Below are 18,279 nucleotides of genomic sequence, written 5' to 3' on the forward strand. Positions count from 1 at the left end.
CAAAGCGATCATAAACAGGACAAACGTAGTAAAATTTTACTTTAACCAAGAGGTCCATTGCAACACTTTATTCAAACTTTGATCAAGCAACTTGCATTACAAGTCACAAAAACCTTAACCTTTTTTTCCGCCTTGGCCGTATATGGATGAAGAAAAGTAACTTGAGGTGTTTGAGAGGAAATAAACCTTAGCTCATAAGATCCTCGGTTGAACCTCTTATTCCATAGTCAAATGTCCAAAGATTAAACAGATGAATCAAGCTGGAGAGGAGTAGAAACCCTAATTTCCAAGATCATTGATCTTGAACCAAATTTATTGATCAATGAATGCATGAGTCATGTTAATGTCCTAATGGAGATATGTGCATGAGACTATGAAATGCATGAGCCTAAGCCAGATAAAATTGAAAGGGTAGGACAAATTTGGGGTATGACAAGCGTGGCTTCAATCCCTGCCTTCAAACTCCATAACTACATGGGACGAATTGAAGAGAGTATTCTTAGCGAGATACTTCCCGCCTAGCAAAACTGCTATGCTCAGAGGTCAAATCAACGGATTTACCCAGAAAGATAACGAATCACTCTTCGAAGCTTGGGAACGTTATAAGGACATGCTTAGACTATGCCCTCATCATGGACTCAAACCATGGCTGATCATCCATACTTTCTATGGTGGTCTTTTATATAACACTAAAATGACTATAGATGCCGCTGCTGGCGGAGCATTAATGGACAAGCCTCATGATGAAGCATATAACCTCGTAGAGAACATGGCACAAAACCATTACCAATGGGGTGGAGAACGAGCCGCTCTAGAGAAAGCCCAAACCAAAGGAGGAATGTACGAAATAAGTGGTATAGACCGCGTTAATGCGAAAGTAGACGCTTTAACTCAAAAGATCGAGAACTTAACCATCACTCCTTCAGCCACCGCTGCTGCTGTAACACCTAACTGCGAGATATGTGGATTGACTGGACATGTAGTTGCCGAATGTCAACTCTTGACTGGAGCCCCGTCTGATCAAGTAAATTATGCTCAAGGAAACCCTTATTCTAACATGTACAACCCTGGATAGAAGAACCATCCGAACTTTTCCTATAAAAACAACAATGCGTTGTACGCACCTGGACAAGCACCTGCTGTACCACCTGGCTACCAAAAAGCGCCTGTAGCTGCTCAAAACACCCCTAGGAAGTCGAATCTAGAAATCATGATGGAAAACTTTATAGCTTCCCAACAACAAACCAACAAAGACTTCCTGAATCAAAACATTCACAATAGCGAGCAACTAAAACAACTATCGAACAAAGTAGATGCCTTAGCTACGCATAACAAATTGCTAGAAACTCAAATCTCACAAGTAGCTCAACAACAAGCACCTACTGCTGCCCCTGCTGGCACGTTTCCTGCTCAACCACAACCTAATCCTAAAGGACATGCGAACGCAATAACACTACGAAGTGGAACGAATTACGATGGACCCATTGATCCTAGAACTCAAAACGTACCCATGTCACAACAAGAGCCAAAGGAAACCCAAAAGACATCAAATGATGACCAAACTGCTAAGACTAAAGAGAACAATAACGAAGTGGAATCTGAAAAGGAAAAACCTTATGTGCCACCACCACCTTATAAGCCGCCAATTCCTTATCCTCAGAGATTAGCTAAATCAAAAACCGAAGCGCAATTTAAAAGATTTGTAGAACTTCTGAAACAATTAAACATAACCGTACCATTCACAGAAGCCATAACTGAAATGCCTTCATACGCTAAATTCCTAAAAGAAATCGTATCAAACAAAAAGAAACTCGAGGATAACGAAACCGTGACGCTTACCGCTGAATGTAGCGCTATCATCCAAAATAACATGCCTCCAAAACTGAAAGACCCTGGTAGTTTCTCTATACCCTGCGTAATAGGTAAAACCATTATAGAGAAGGCCCTGTGCGATTTAGGAGCTAGTGTTAGTTTGATGCCTCTTTCAACCTGTAAGAAACTAAATCTAGGTGAGCTTAAAGCAACGAGAATGTCTCTTCAACTAGCTGACCGTTCAGTAAAATACCCTGTAGGAATGTTAGAGAATATCCCTGTTCGTGTAGGTCAATTCTACATCCCAACTGATTTCATCATTATGGATATCCGAGAAGATTCTAACATCCCGATCATATTAGGAAGACCATTTTTAGCAACCACTGGTGCAATTATAGACGTAAAGCGAGGAAAGCTTACTTTCGAAGTAGGAGAAGAGAAAATAGAATTTATCCTTTCCCAATTCCTAAAAGCACCTTCTATAATTGACACATGCTGTTCTGCTGACATAATCGACGAGTGTGTTAATGAAATACAATCCGAGCCAAATAAGGAAACCAAGATCCTAAAAATTCCTATACCGCCAATCCTTGAAGATTACAACTGGTGTGGGGAATATCAAGATAACCACTTGAGTGAATGCTTGGCATTTACTCCTGATCCTATACCTGGACCGAAGAAACCTGCTATAGAACTGAAAACACTGCCTACTGATCTTAGATACGAATTCCTAGATGAAGAACTAAACCGACCAGTTATAGTGAACGCCAACTTAGGACAAACCGAGACTGTAAAATTACTTACTGTCCTAAGAAAATACCCAACCGCTTTAGGATATAACATATCAGATTTGAAAGGAATAAGTCCTTCCCTCTGTGTGCACCGCATTATGCTCGAAGACGACTGTAAAACCTCTAGAGAACATCAAAGGCGGATAAATCCTATTATGAGCGATGTGGTTAAAAAGGAAATCCATAAACTGCTAGAAGCCGGAATAATATATCATATATCCGATAGTAAATGGGTTAGCCCTGTTCACGTCGTACCAAAGAAAGGAGGAGTTGCTGTAATCACTAACGCTAAAGGCGAATCTGTAGCACAACGTACCCAAACTGGATGGAGAATGTGCATTGACTATAGGAAGCTAAACAAAGCTACCCGAAAAGACCATTTCCCTTTACCTTTCATAGATCAGATGCTCGAATGCCTAGCCAAACACCCGCATTTCTGTTATCTGGATGGATACTCCGGATTTTTCCAAATTCCTATCCACCCTGACGACCAAGATAAGACCACGTTTACCTGTCCCTATGGTACATTCGCTTATAGAAGAATGCATTTTGGGCTTTGCAATGCACCCGCGACCTTCCAAAGATGCATGATGGCAATATTTGCCGACTTCCTAGATGGAATAATGGAGGTCTTTATGGACGACTTCTCTGTCTGTGGTCGAAACATGTTTAGAGAACCTTGAACTGGTACTTAAACGATGCGTAAGCGTAAACCTAGTCCTTAATTGGGAAAAATGCCATTTCATGGTTCGACAAGGAATTGTACTTGGACACATCGTATCCGATAGAGGGATCGAAGTAGATAAAGCCAAAATTGAAATTATCGAAAACCTTCAACCTCCCAAAACCGTTAGAGAAATAAGAAGTTTTCTAGGACACGCTGGTTTTTACCGACGTTTCATTAAGGATTTCTCTAAAATTACAAAACCCTTAACTGAACTACTAATGAAAGACGCCGAATTCATTTTTACTGATAAATGCACTGAAGCATTTCATACCCTAAAACGAGCATTAATCTCTGCGCCAATTATGCAACCTCCCGACTGGAATGAGCCTTTCGAAATAATGTGCGACGCGAGTGATTATGCTGTAGGAGCCGTTCTAGGGCAAAGAAAAGATAAGAAACTACATGTCATATACTATGCGAGTAGAACCCTAGGCGAAGCTCAAATGAATTATGCCACGACAGAAAAAGAATTATTAGCTGTCGTATTTGCATTAGACAAGTTTCGTTCTTACCTGGTAGGAGCCAAAATAATCATATACACTGACCATGCCGCCATTAGGTACCTCCTAACCAAAAAGGACGCCAAACCAAGACTTTTGAGATGGATTTTGTTACTACAATAGTTCGACCTGGAAATTAAAGATAAAAAGGGTACTGAAAATGTCGTAGCAGATCACCTCTCTCGATTGGAAAATCTAAAACCCGAGCAAGTACCAATTGACGATGATTTCCCTTATGAAAGACTCATCGCTCAATTAGAAGCAAATGAATTCGAACCATACCATCCAAACGCTGAAACCAACAACTTAGCTTAAATAGCTTTAGCCCGCTCTGACACACCTTGGTACGCAGATTTCGTAAACTACCTAGCTTCTGGTGTGCTTCCTCCTGATCTAAGTTACCAACAGAAGAAGAAATTCTTCCACGACCTAAAACATTACTATTGGGACGACCCACTCCTGTTCAAAAGAGGCCCCGATGGAATCTTTAGACGTTGTGTACCCGAAGAAGAAATAGGAAATATAATAACACACTGCCATTCTGCACCGTGTGGAGGACACCATAGCACATCTAGAACCTGCGCCAAAATCCTTCAATCTGGACTTTTCTGGCCCAACCTTTGGAAAGACGTTTATTCTGCTGTAATAAACTGTGATAGATGCCAACGAACCAGAAACATTTCGAGACGTGATGAAATGCCTCAAAAAGGCATTCTTGAAGTAGAAATATTTGACGTCTGGGGAATAGACTTCATGGGTCCGTTTCCATCTTCGTTTGGAAATCAATATATACTCGTAGTCGTCGATTACGTTTCAAAATGGATAGAGGCTATCGCTTCTCCTACAAACGATACACGAGTAGTCACCAAACTCTTCAAAAACGTCATCTTTCCTAGGTTCGGTGTGCCAAGATTGGTAATTAGCGATGGTGGTTCCCATTTCATTTCAAGAATACTTGAGAAACTCCTTCGAAAATATGGAGTAAATCATCGAATAGCTACACCATACCATCCACAAACAAGCGGACAAGTAGAAGTATCTAACCGCAAAATAAAACAAATACTGGAGAAAACTGTTGCTATATCTAGGAAAGATTGGTCAACCAAGCTAAACAAAGCTTTATGGGCTTATAGAACAGCTTTCAAAACTCCAATAGGAACTACCCCATTCAAACTCGTTTATGGAAAATCATGCCACCTACCGGTAGAGTTAGAACATAAAGCCTATTGGGCCGTTAAGAACTTAAACCTAAACTACACTGCCGCTGGTGAGAAACGACTTCTAGACATAAACGAATTAGAAGAACTTAGACAAGACGCTTATAAAAACGCCAAAATCTATAAAGAGAGAACGAAAAAATGGCACGACAAGCGTATATCTAGGAAAATTTTTAGCATAGGCGATAAAGTACTCTTATTTAATTCTAGACTAAAATTGTTTCCTGGTAAGTTACGATCTAGATGGTCTGGCCCTTTCGAAATAACTAACATATTTCCGAGTGGAGCGATAGAAATCAAAGGAGAAACTATAAAGCCTTTTGTCGTAAATGGGCAACGTCTAAAGTATTACCATCATCTCGAACACGATGAAAACATCAAAGTTTTTAAACTTGACGAGCTGCCCGCTCATTCGAAAAAATAGTTTTCTATTTTTAAAATCGTCGAGCTTACGACATAAAACAAAGCGCTTGGTGTAACACCCCTTTTCTAACCCCAAATATATCATACAATTAACAGAGTAAGCATGCATAAAGGAAAAGGGCGTCACATGTTATTTCCATCACAATGAAAACCTAAGGCAAAATATCCAACATTCTTAATATGCAAAGATTATATTTGTAACACAATGTAAATCTCATACTTCCATTCATATGCATAAACGCTTGCGGAAAACAATTGAATTGCTATTAAAATTGCAATGAATATATCCCATACTATATTCATCTACCAAATTCGAATTAACATCAAATCCACAATTTTGGCTACATAGCCTTAAACAACATATCCGAGATCTCAAACAAATATATCCGAATATCCAATAAAACATAAAGAATAGCAATATCCAAACATAAGCATAAGACTACAATAAAATTCCCCCCAAGTGTTACATGATCAGAGCATATGACTCGCTACCTAATCCAATAACAAACTCAGGAGCTCCTCGGCTAAATTCTCGGACAAGCTACTACTCGTCGGAACCTGCACGTTACCAACGAAGGATAACATTCAAACAGAAGGGTGAGAATTCAACTTCTTATAGAAAACATAATAATGGGAAATGTAAACATAAACAAGCATACATTTCACTATTCATCACACTTCTCAAGTAGGCTATTCACATATCACATACCAATCATCATTCCAAAACAAATCACATGTATACAAGACACACATAACACACAATGTGACCCGAGATGCAACAATGTGACTCAATGCATGTGGTACCCAATGTGAATCCAATGTTTCACGCTTCCGATCTGGACAAGATCAAAGCCAATACGCCTATCTCCAATTAAGGATCACGTCTTCTACGCCTATTTCCAATTAAGGATCAACGTCTCTTACCATGTGAACTGATCGCGACTTTACGTGTCTATAAATCTGGTTACTATGTAAAGCTAGGAGTACTAAAATTTTCGATTGTTCCTAAGGGAAAGTGATTGTGAGAAAATAAAGAGTAATAATAAAAGACAGGTGTCAGTATGTATTTCGTTTAACTAAAGGTAATCCGAAGGTCCATTGGCTTTTGCATAATTAAATTAAAAATCTTTACTAATTCCAATTGATTAAAAATCCTCGTCTCAAACTTTCGCTCTGTTGAGTCAGACTACTGTCCTAATCCTAATGTACGCTTTCGCCATCCCATTAGATTTTAGAAGAGCTTTTTGGAAACAATGTAATTAATAAAATGCCTATTTTACGAGGTTGTTATCTATTTAAATCTCCTAATCTCAAACTTTCGCTCTGTTGACTCGGAGCAAGCTAATACCCCTAACGTACGCTTTCGCCATCCCGCTCGAGTGTAAAAACAATTTTTGAAAATAAATAAGTTCCAATTAGTTTTAATACGCTTTCGCCATCCTTAAAACTAATGTCCTATGTCTACTATCCAGTTAAAGATCTCAAACTTTCGCTCTATTGATTTTAACCTTTGACCGTCCTAATCCCTCAAACTTTCGCTCTATTGGTTTTAAGACTTACTAATTAAACTAGACATATAAACCAAAAATAAGTGATAATTAATAAAACATAATTTAAGCCAATTTATTTCGGACCCCTACGGTTAACTTACTTTACATACCGACACCTTTAGTATTTTAGCCAGACATATTAATACGATTAAACATACATAAATCGGTTCGGTTCATAATAATAAGCATATTAAATGGCATATAATATATCATGCAAATAAATAATATAAATAAGGCGGTAAATAAAAAACCTGAATTAAAATAAATCTGGATTGAATTGAATCTTGAAGTACTCGAACTTCCACCACAGGTTGGCTGGATCGTTCTTCGGAATTTAAATGGCAGAAAATAAAAACAAGGAAAATAAAGCGATAAATCTAACGTAAGGCTAGATCTATGAAAAGTTCACAACAATTTCCAGTGTAGAAATCGTTGTGAGAAAATAGACGGTTAAATGAAAACAGAATAAAGAAAAGCAGTTCGCGGTACAATTTCGGCAGCACTTCGTTGGCAGGAAATCGGACCCTTTGGACTGAAGTGACTGCCTCTATTTATAGGTGAGGCTTTGCAGTTGCTTTGCGTGAAAAACGGGACTTTTTGCAGACCGGGACTTGGAGACGTGCGTCTCCTATTCTTCAGGGAGACTGGGTACGTGACTTGAGACGTGCGTCTCAAGTGGAGAAGATGTAGGAACATGGAGACGTGCGTCTCCCTTTGCTGACGTGGCATGGAGGATGTGGAGACGTGCGTCTCCACTTGCTGGGCAGGTTTGGGCCACGCAATTTTGTTCCTTTGTGGGCTGGTTCGTCTCTTTTGGGCCTTTTGGGTCCTAATTGCACCCCTCTTTAGTTTCAGCACCCTTTTCGTCTTTTAAGCATAAATATTGGTCATTTAAGCTCGATTTTCTTTCCTTTTCGCAAATAGTCGGAATTGAAGTGTAAAACCTGAAACAAAGCAAATACACGCGTAATATCATAATAAATTGACATAATAAATGGAAAATGCTATAAATATCTATGGATTTTAGGCTAAATATACGATATAAAATCGTGTTATCAAATTCCCCCAGACTTGAACCTTTGCTTGTCCTCAAGCAAAATAAGAAGATAAAGATAAATGAAACACACTTCCACCACGTCGTTCAGTCATACTTAGCTACATAGTGTTCTTATTCGGAAGTAACGAATCTTAGCAATAAACCTATAGTAACAACACTAAACAACTCCCAGTATGCATACCAATCCGAATCATGCCATTATAGCTCGACCTATTTGACTTGTCATCATGTTTCACCCTTTTCATTCGCGCGCAATCACATTAAGCCCATTATCTTGACACGCACATAGCAGAGTAGTCGGTTAGTGACTATGATCCTTCTCATGGAGTTCTGGCACAATATGTGGTATACTCCTTAGCATTCACTTGTAGATTGTGGGGAATCGGACAATAGTCCTTCCTACCAAGTTCATTACCAGATGACTTCTGAACCAATCGACAGTGAGTTTTTAAATTCTTTGTATATGAGATTTGCGACCGTTAGGTTAAATGATCTTGTGAGGATCACCTTACTTAGTAGGCACATTTCTTCTTATAGCTGAACACATAATTATTATGAGGATCATACACTTATATTCATCGACTCTCTGCGTAGTTTGTATCTAAGACGGTGCCGACTGCTAGAATAAACTACTAAGGGTTATTTCAAAACTTAAAGTCGATGGTTTTGGTATAACGGGTATTCAAATCGGTTATGTATACTCGGGGGTTTTAGAGTGTTGCGACAATAAGGATATTGATTAATTCAGTTTCGGTTCGTTGAGTGATTGAGTAGCTTCGTATTTCTTGAACGTGTGGGGTTTGCGTTTATCGTTTAGGAGCAAAAATTTTTGTTATGGCTCAAGAAAATGGAAGAAATTGAAATAACTACGGAATTATACATATAAGACTTAAATTCCATAAATATTCTTTATTGAATTAGAAAAACATTACAAGGAAGGGAAATAAACTGAAGGGAAATAAAACTAAAGGAAATATAAATAATACGACTCCCCCAGACTTAGATGATGCAATGTCCTCAGTGCATAAGAACTACTCCTCATTGTTGCGGTTTCGAGAACTGCTCGCGCCTCTTGTACGAACACGGCGACGTCTATCAGGAGAGTCATTAACACGAATGTCAAGATCATGCAAATATGTGGCAATTTCAGCGTATTGACTTTCGTTCCTAATAGCATAGTCACGGTGCTCCTGTTGCATCTCTCGGATGAGCCTAATTGTTTCAGTTTGGTTTGTCTGCATAGCTTGAACGAGTTGATCTTGGCGTTGAATAGCAGCATACATGGCTTCAAGAGTGATAGGCGGAGGGTTGTTTGGAGGAGGTTGGTTGACATCAGCTTGTCCTTGGTTGAGCTCTTCTTCATTTGCATCCATAGGTTCATTAGGATGATCAGGTTGGTTATCTTGAGGATTGTCTTCAATAAGCCTCCAACGCTGAACATAACGGATGTTGATTCTTTCAGGACATGGAAGGATGACATAAGGAATCAGAACTTTGTTGACGACCAAGGTGTATCGGCCATCATGGCGTGGTGAAACCAAGTGGGAGTCACGGCAATAGGTGAGGTCAAGTGATTGAGCAGGCATCATGAGATGAGAGAGTGAAAGGAGCTCGTCACCAAGACCTAAAGCACAGGCCAAGGAAGTAATAATTCCGCCAAACAAAAAGGGATTTGTAGCGGGGGCGTTGACACAGCCTTGGATGTGTTGGAGCATAAACGGTGCGGCATTAAAACGGATGTTGTTTAGCGCACAGTAAAGGAAGAATAGTTCATGTTGATTTACCTTGTGGTTGTTGGATCGCGCAAAAATAGTATGCCCCAAAACACGTTGAAAATAACGTATAGCGGGGTTTTGAATGTGAGAAGCATGTAGGGCCCTCCAACCAGTTTGAACTTCGCCAGTGAGGTGAAACCATAGGTCGAAGGCATGTTGTTCCCATGAACGACCATTGAGTTCTTGAAAGATATTGCGGAGAGCATTCGGTGATGTATTGAAATTCAAGTACGTAGCCACAACTTCTTGATCCAGTGTATATTCACGGTTGAACATCCTAAATTGGATGCTACCGGTTGAGAGTGGTTGATCAGAAGGAGTGTCGTAACTGAAAGAACTCAAGAATTCTAAGACGAGCGGCTCATAAGTGGGTACGAGTTCGGTACAGAGATGGTGTAGGCTAGATTTAGTGAGTAAACGGGTAACACCATCAATGAGGCCTAGAGTTTCTAGACATTCGGTGTTCACAAATTTTGTGGGAACAACCGAACGTTCGTAGAAAGCGAGGTATTTGGTTCTTTGAGCATCATTGTCGTCTTCGCGGAATATAATATTGTTAAGGTTAGGGGGTGGTCTCTCAGGACGCACACTACGGATGATTGAACGTGGAGGCATGATGAGTTTGAAGATGAAAAATAAAGATGGTATTAGAATGGTAGAAAAGAAATGGTATGAAGGTTGTGAAGAATAAGAGTGGTGGTGGTGTGGTTTTATAGTGAGGTTTGAAAATGGTGTGGTAAATGGAGAATTAAATATGGATTAATGGTGGTGTTTGAATTTTGAATAGAATAGAGAAATGGGAAATGAATGGAGTTTAAGAGGTGAATGATGGAGGATGAATGAGGTTAATGGAGTTTAAATGGAATAAATAGGGGAAGAATGAGGAGAATGAATTTTGAAATTCAAATTCAAAATTCAAGAGGGAGAGAGGAATGGTCTGCGTGGTCAAATGCAGACTGCTAGCCTTGGGAGACGTGCGTCTCAGGCAGCCAGTCTGCTGGGGCAGAGCATGGAGACGTGCGTCTCCTGTCCCTTGTTTCGCCCAACTGGTCCCACACAGATGGAGACGGGCGTCTCCTGTGGCAGCAAGTGGGTCACGCATGCAGGTGACCAGACAGTGCTGACTGATACCATTAACAGCAAAAAGGTGTCCATCAGTTCAGAACAGTGTCTTATTTTAATACTATTAACAGCAAAAAGTGATAGCCAGGCAAATATATATAGCAGTTAATAGCAGTGTAATTATAACACAACAGCAGTAGTGAATAAAATATTGCATTTAAAATTAAACCAGTACTGAGTGTTAACAATAGCAGAATGGAAAAGTGCAGAAAAAATGTAAATCTAAACTAAGAATAGAAATTACTAAAACTAGAAATAAAAATCTAATAATCTAATACGGTAACATCTAGCCACGTCTATTGTTGTTCTGATTAGACTGAATGTGTTTGAAAACTTCGTCGAACTGAGCATTGACGGTGTCGATGAAATCGAAGAAATGCATTTGCAAAGTGTGAAGCTCGTTGCGCACATGTTGTACATCTTGTTGTAGCGCATTGATTGCTTGTTCGTGCGTATTCAGATTAGGCATTCTTTGATTCACCGATGCGGTAGATGTAGCGGGTTGTTGTTGCTCGACCTCGACATCAGTCATATCAACAGTGTGATCTTCAACGGAATCTTCAGAACGAGTTTCAGGTTCATACTCAGATACAGGCTCGTCAATAGGAAGAGGTTCATAATCAGGAATGGGTTCATCAACAGGAAGAGGTTCATAATAACCAGGAGGTGTTTCAGGTTCAGATTCAGATGCAGGCATTTCCTCATCAAAATGTTCATAAGCTTGAGGAGTCTCAGGTGATGGCTCTCTCTCAGGAATCTGACCATAGTAAAGCCAGTTGGTAGGGTTGTGCACACTTGTCCTAGGATTCGGTAAGGTGAACTGATACCAAACTTTGTTATCAATGAGCAATTCAAAACGATCAGGTCCAAGATTACCGATGATACCTCGATTAAAGCAGAAATTGATGTCCATAGAGGTATGGGTACCAAAAGGTGTCAATCTAAGCAAAGGCACTCTCATTCCTATGGCATTAGCGATCATAGTGACAAATCCGCCAATCCTAATGGGTGAAACTTCGTCTTGCGTGATGCGCTCGAAGTTTGTTAGCATGAATGCGATGGCATTGACCGGGCGATTCTGAGATGTACAAAACATGATGAACAACTCTTCTCTAGTTACTTCAGTGACATTATCTGGTTTGCCAAAAATATAGTGAGCAAGGATCTTGTGAAAGTAGCGGAAAGCAGGATTGTGGATGTTCTCAGATTGAAATTCATTCTCTTCAGGGTTGTCGTTTCCAGTGATCTTGCCCCAGTATTTTTCCAACTCCCAGTATGGAAGATTTTCTTCAGCTACTTGGGCGTATGCATCAGGTCCATGAGGTAGTTCTAACATTTCAGCAAAATCTCGGATGCAGAAATTAAACTCCATACCAAAGAGTCTAAAGAGAATAACTCCTTTTTTCAGTCCTTGTCCACAGTTTGGAAGATAGGTCAGGGAGCTCAAGAATTCCAGAGTGAGCTTCCGATAAGTGCTAAACTTGCGGAACAAGTGAGAACCAGTCCAACCGATTTGGTTAAGCAGGTGTAGGATGCTTTCTTCGATACCAAGCTTCACCATAGTTGGTTGGTGAGGATAGCAAGTCAATTCCATGTGTCTTTCAGCCAGCTTGTTAAATCTTGCTTCTTGTCCTCTACCACGGAACACAACTTCCATATTGTCAACTTCTTGCATCGTAGTTAGTAATTAAATGAAAAACCTAGAAGTTGAAAATATTAGGATAAGTTAGAATTAGGCTAGTGTTAATTTAAAAAAAAAAAAGTTAAAATTAAGCTTAGGTAACAAGTTATAATAATAGATATAATTATAACGGAAATATTTTCTCAAATCAAGATAGTAGTTATAATTATAATAATTATTATAAGATGTATGAAAAATCAAAAATGATTAAAATTAAAATTAAAAATAGAATAAAGTTTTAAAAATGAAAAATAAAAATAAAATAAAAAAATAGAAAAATTAAAGTTTTAATAAAATAAAATAGAAGAATAAATAAATGTGGGTTGTCTCCCACCAAGCGCTTTGTTTAATGTCGTAAGCTCGACGATTTAAAAATAGAAAACTATTTTTTCGAAAAAGCGGGCAGTTCGTCAAGTTTAAAAACTTCGATGTTTTCATCGTATTCGAGATGATGGTAATACTTAAGACGTTGCCCATTTACGACAAAAGGTTTGACGGTTTCTCCTTTGATTTCTATCGCTCCACTCGGAAATATGTTAGTTATTTCGAAAGGGCCAGACCATCTAGATCGTAACTTACCAGGAAATAATTTTAGTCTAGAATTAAATAAGAGCACTTTATCGCCTATGCTAAAATTTTTCCTAGATATACGCTTGTCGTGCCATTTTTTCGTTCGCTCTTTATAGATTTTGGCGTTTTCGTAAGCGTCTTGTCTAAGTTCTTCTAATTCGTTTATGTCTAGAAGTCGTTTCTCACCAGCGGCAGTGTAGTTTAGGTTTAAGTTCTTAATGGCCCAATAGGCTTTATGTTCTAACTCTACTGGTAGGTGGCATGATTTTCCATAAACGAGTTTGAATGGGGTAGTTCCTATTGGAGTTTTGAAAGCTGTTCTATAAGCCCATAAAGCTTCATTTAGCTTGGTTGACCAATCTTTCCTCGATATAGCAACAGTTTTCTCCAATATTTGTTTTATTTCGCGGTTAGATACTTCTACTTGACCGCTTGTTTGTGGATGATATGGTGTGGCTATTCGATGATTTACTCCATATTTTCGAAGGAGTTTCTCAAGTATTCTTGAAATGAAATGGGAACCACCATCGCTAATTACCAATCTTGGCACACCGAACCTAGGAAAGATGACGTTTTTGAAAAGTTTAATAACTACTCGTGTATCGTTTGTAGGAGAAGCGATAGCTTCTATCCATTTTGAAACGTAATCGACGGCTACGAGTATATATTGATTTCCAAACGATGACGGAAACGGTCCCATGAAGTCTATTCCCCAGACGTCAAATATTTCTACTTCTAGAATGCCTTTTTGAGGCATTTCATCGCGTCTTGAAATGTTTCCAGTTCGTTGGCATCTATCACAGCTTAGTACAGCAAAATAGACGTCTTTCCACAGGTTGGGCCAGAAAAGTCCAGATTGAAGGATTTTGGCGCAGGTTCTAGATGTGCTATGGTGTCCTCCACACGGTGCAGAATGACAGTGTGTTATTATGCTTCTTATCTCTTCCTCGGGTACACAACGTCTAAAGATTCCATCGGGGCCTCTTTTGAAAAGGAGTGGGTCGTCCCAATAGTAATGTTTTAGGTCATGGAAGAATTTCTTCTTCTGTTGGTAGCTTAGATCAGGAGGAAGCACACCAGCAGCTAGGTAATTTACGAAATCTGCATACCAAGGTGCGTCAGATCGGGCTAAAGCTATTTCAGCTAATTTCTCGGTTTCAGAGTTTGGACGGTATGGTTCGAATTCATTTGCTTCTAATTGGGCGATGAGTCTTTCATAAGGGAAATCATCGTCAATTGGTACTTGTTCGGGTTTCAGATTTTCCAATCGAGAGAGGTGATCTGCTACGACATTTTCAGTGCCTTTCTTATCTTTAATTTCCAGGTCGAATTCTTGTAGTAACAAGATCCATCTCAAAAGTCTTGGTTTAGCGTCCTTTTTGGTTAGGAGGTACCTAATGGCGGCGTGGTCAGTGTATATGATTATTTTGGCTCCTACCAGGTAAGAACGGAATTTGTCTAATGCGAATACGACAGCTAATAATTCTTTTTCTGTCGTGGCATAATTCATCTGAGCTTCGTCTAGGGTTCTACTCGCATAATATATGACATGTAGTTTCTTATCCTTTCTTTGTCCTAGAACGGCTCCTACAGCATAATCACTTGCGTCACACATTATTTCGAAAGGCTCATTCCAGTCGGGAGGTTGCATAATTGGCGCAGAGATCAATGCTTGTTTAAGCGTTTGAAATGCTTCAGTGCATTTATCGGTGAAAACAAATTCGGCGTCTTTCATGAGTAGTTCAGTTAAGGGTTTGGTTATTTTAGAGAAATCCTTAATGAAGCGTCGGTAAAAACCAGCATGTCCCAGAAAACTTCTTATTTCTCTAACGGTTTTGGGAGGTTGAAGGTTTTCGATAATTTCGATTTTTGCTTTATCAACTTCGATTCCTCTATCGGATACGATGTGTCCAAGTACAATTCCTTGTCGAACCATGAAATGGCATTTTTCCCAATTAAGGACTAGGTTTACGCTTACGCATCGTTTAAGCACCATTTCAAGGTTTTCTAAACATGTTTCAAAACTTCCTCCACAGACAGAGAAGTCGTCCATAAAGACCTCCATTATTCCATCTAGGAAGTCGGCAAATATTGCCATCATGCATCTTTGGAAGGTCGCGGGTGCATTGCAGAGTCCAAAAGGCATTCGTCTATAGGCGAATGTACCATAAGGACAGGTGAATGTGGTCTTCTCTTGGTCGTCAGGGTGGATAGGAATTTGGAAAAATCCGGAGTATCCATCCAGATAACAAAAATGTGAGTGTTTAGCTAGGCGTTCGAGCATTTGATCTATGAAAGGTAAAGGGAAATGGTCTTTTCGGGTAGCTTTATTTAGCTTCCTATAGTCAATGCACATCCTCCATCCAGTTTGGGTACGTTGTGCTACAGATTCTCCTTTTGCGTTAGTGATTACAGTGACTCCTCCTTTCTTTGGTACGACGTGAACAGGGCTAACCCATTTACTATCGGATATAGGATATATTATTCCAGCTTCTAGCAGTTTTTGGATTTCCTTTTTAACCACATCGCTCATAATAGGATTTATTCGCCTTTGATGTTCCCTAGAGGTTTTACTATCGTCTTCGAGCATAATGCGGTGCATACACAGAGAAGGGCTTATACCTTTCAGATCTGATATGTTGTATCCTAAAGCGGTAGGGTATTTTCTTAGGACATTAAGTAATTTTTCAGTCTCGGTTCGTCCTAAGTTGGCGTTCACTATAACTGGTCGGTTTAGTTCTTCGTCTAGAAATTCGTATCTAAGATCGGTAGGAAGTGTCTTCAGCTCTATAGCAGGTTTCTTTGGTCCAGGTATAGGATCAGGGGTTAAAGCTAAGCATTCACTCAGGTGGTTATCTTGATATTCCTCACGCCAGTTGTCATCTTCAAAAATTGGCGGCATAGGAATTCTTAGGGTTTCGGTTTCCTTATTTGGTTCGGATTTTATTTCCTTGACACACTCGTCGATTATGTCAGCAGAACAGCATGTGTCAATTATAGAAGGTGCTTTTAGGAATTGGGAAAGGATAAATTCTATTTTCTCTTCTCCTACTTCGAAAGTAAGCTTTCCTCGCTTTACATCTATAATTGCACCAGCGGTCGCTAAAAATGGTCTTCCTAAAATGATCGGGATGTTAGAATCTTCTTGGATATCCATAATGATGAAGTCAGTCGGGATGTAGAATTGACCTACACGAACAGGGATATTCTCTAACATTCCTACAGGATATTTAACTGAACGGTCTGCTAGTTGAAGAGACATTCTTGTTGCTTTAAGCTCACCTAGATTGAGTTTCTTACAGGTCGAAAGAGGCATCAAACTAACACTAGCTCCTAAATCGCACAAGGCTTTCTCTATGATGGTTTTTCCAATTACGCAGGGTATAGAGAAACTACCAGGGTCTTTCAGTTTTGGAGGCATGTTGTTTTGGATGATAGCGCTACATTCAGCGGTAAGCGTTATAGTTTCGTTATCCTCGAGTTTCTTTTTGTTTGATAAGATTTCTTTTAAGAACTTAGCGTACGAAGGCATCTCAGTTATGGCTTCTGTGAATGGTATGGTTATGTTTAATTGCTTCAGAAGTTCTACAAATCTTTTAAATTGCGCTTCGGTTTTTGATTTGGCTAATCTTTGAGGGTAAGGAATTGGTGGCTTATAAGGTGGTGGTGGAACATAAGGTTTCTCTTTTTCGGGTTCCACTTCGTTATTGTTCTCATCAGTCTTAGCAGTTTGTTCGTCGGTTGTTTTCTTTTGGGTTTCCTTTGGCTCTTGTTGTGACATGGGTACGTTTTGGGTTCTAGGATCTATGGGTCCATCGTAATTAGTTCCACTTCGTAGTGTTATCGCGTTCGCATGTCCTTTAGGATTAGGTTGTGGTTGAGCAGGAAACGTGCCAGCAGGGGCAGCAGTAGGTGCTTGTTGTTGAGCTACTTGTGAGATTTGAGTTTCTAACATTTTGTTATGCGTAGCTAAAGCATCTACTTTGTTCGATAGTTGTTTTAGTTGCTCGCTATTGTGGATGTTTTGATTCAGGAAGTCTTTATTGGTTTGTTGTTGGGAAGCTATGAAGTTCTCCATCATGATTTCTAGGTTTGACTTCCTAGGGGTGTTTTGAGCAGCTACAGGCGCTTTTTGGTAGCCAGGTGGTACAGCAGGTGCTTGTCCAGGCGCGTACAACGCATTGTTGTTCTTATAAGAAAAGTTCGGGTGGTTTTTCCATCCAGGGTTGTACGTGTTAGAATAAGGGTTTCCTTGAGCGTAATTTACTTGATCAGATGGGACTCCAGTCAAGAGTTGGCATTCAGCAACTACATGCCCAGTCAATCCACAAATCTCGCAGTTAGGTGCTACAGCGGCAGCGGTGGCTGAAGGAGTGATGGTCAAATTCTCGATCTTTTGAGTTAAAGCGTCTACTTTAGCGTTAACGCGGTCTATACCACTAATTTCGTACATTCCTCCTTTGGTTTGGGCTTTCTCTAGAGCGGCGCGTTCTCCTCCCCATTGGTAATGGTTTTGTGCCATGTTCTCTATGAGTTTGTATGCTTCATCATGGGGTTTGTCCATTAATGCTCCGCCAGCAGCGGCATCTATAGTCATTTTAGTGTTATATAAGAGACCACCATAAAAGGTATGGATGATCAGCCATGGTTCGAGTCCATGATGAGGGCATATTCTAAGCATGTCCTTGTAACGTTCCCAAGCTTCGAAAAGCGATTCGTTATCTTTCTGGGTAAATCCGTTGATTTGACCTCTAAGCATAGCAGTTTTGCTAGGCGGAAAGTATCTTGCTAAGAATACTCTCTTCAATTCGTCCCACGTAGTTATGGAATTGGAAGGCAGGGATTGAAGCCACGCTCTCGCTCTATCTCTCAAGGAGAAAGGGAAAAGGCGTAATCGAATAGCTTCGGAACTAACGTTGTTGGCTTTGATAGTGTCGGCGTATTGCACGAACACGGATAAATGGAGATTGGGGTCGTCTACAGGGCTTCCAGAGAATTGATTCTGTTGAACAGCTTGGACCAGTGAAGGTTTCAGCTCGAAATTGTTCGCTTCA

General features: G+C 39.8%; 2 non-coding genes across 2 annotated transcripts; one reads left to right on the plus strand and one right to left on the minus strand.

The window, feature by feature from the left end:
• Nucleotides 1–532: 532 nt before the first annotated feature.
• LOC131654281 (small nucleolar RNA R71) lies at nucleotides 533–639 on the minus strand. The gene has a single exon (XR_009299323.1). It is a non-coding gene; the product is annotated as a small nucleolar RNA R71 (small nucleolar RNA).
• Nucleotides 640–17,877: 17,238 nt separating this feature from the next.
• Nucleotides 17,878–17,984, plus strand: LOC131654339 (small nucleolar RNA R71). The gene has a single exon (XR_009299380.1). It is a non-coding gene; the product is annotated as a small nucleolar RNA R71 (small nucleolar RNA).
• The last annotated feature ends 295 nt before the right edge of the window (nucleotides 17,985–18,279 follow it).

This window comes from Vicia villosa, linkage group LG2, assembly GCF_029867415.1.
Source record: "Vicia villosa cultivar HV-30 ecotype Madison, WI linkage group LG2, Vvil1.0, whole genome shotgun sequence".
NCBI lineage: Eukaryota > Viridiplantae > Streptophyta > Magnoliopsida > Fabales > Fabaceae > Vicia > Vicia villosa.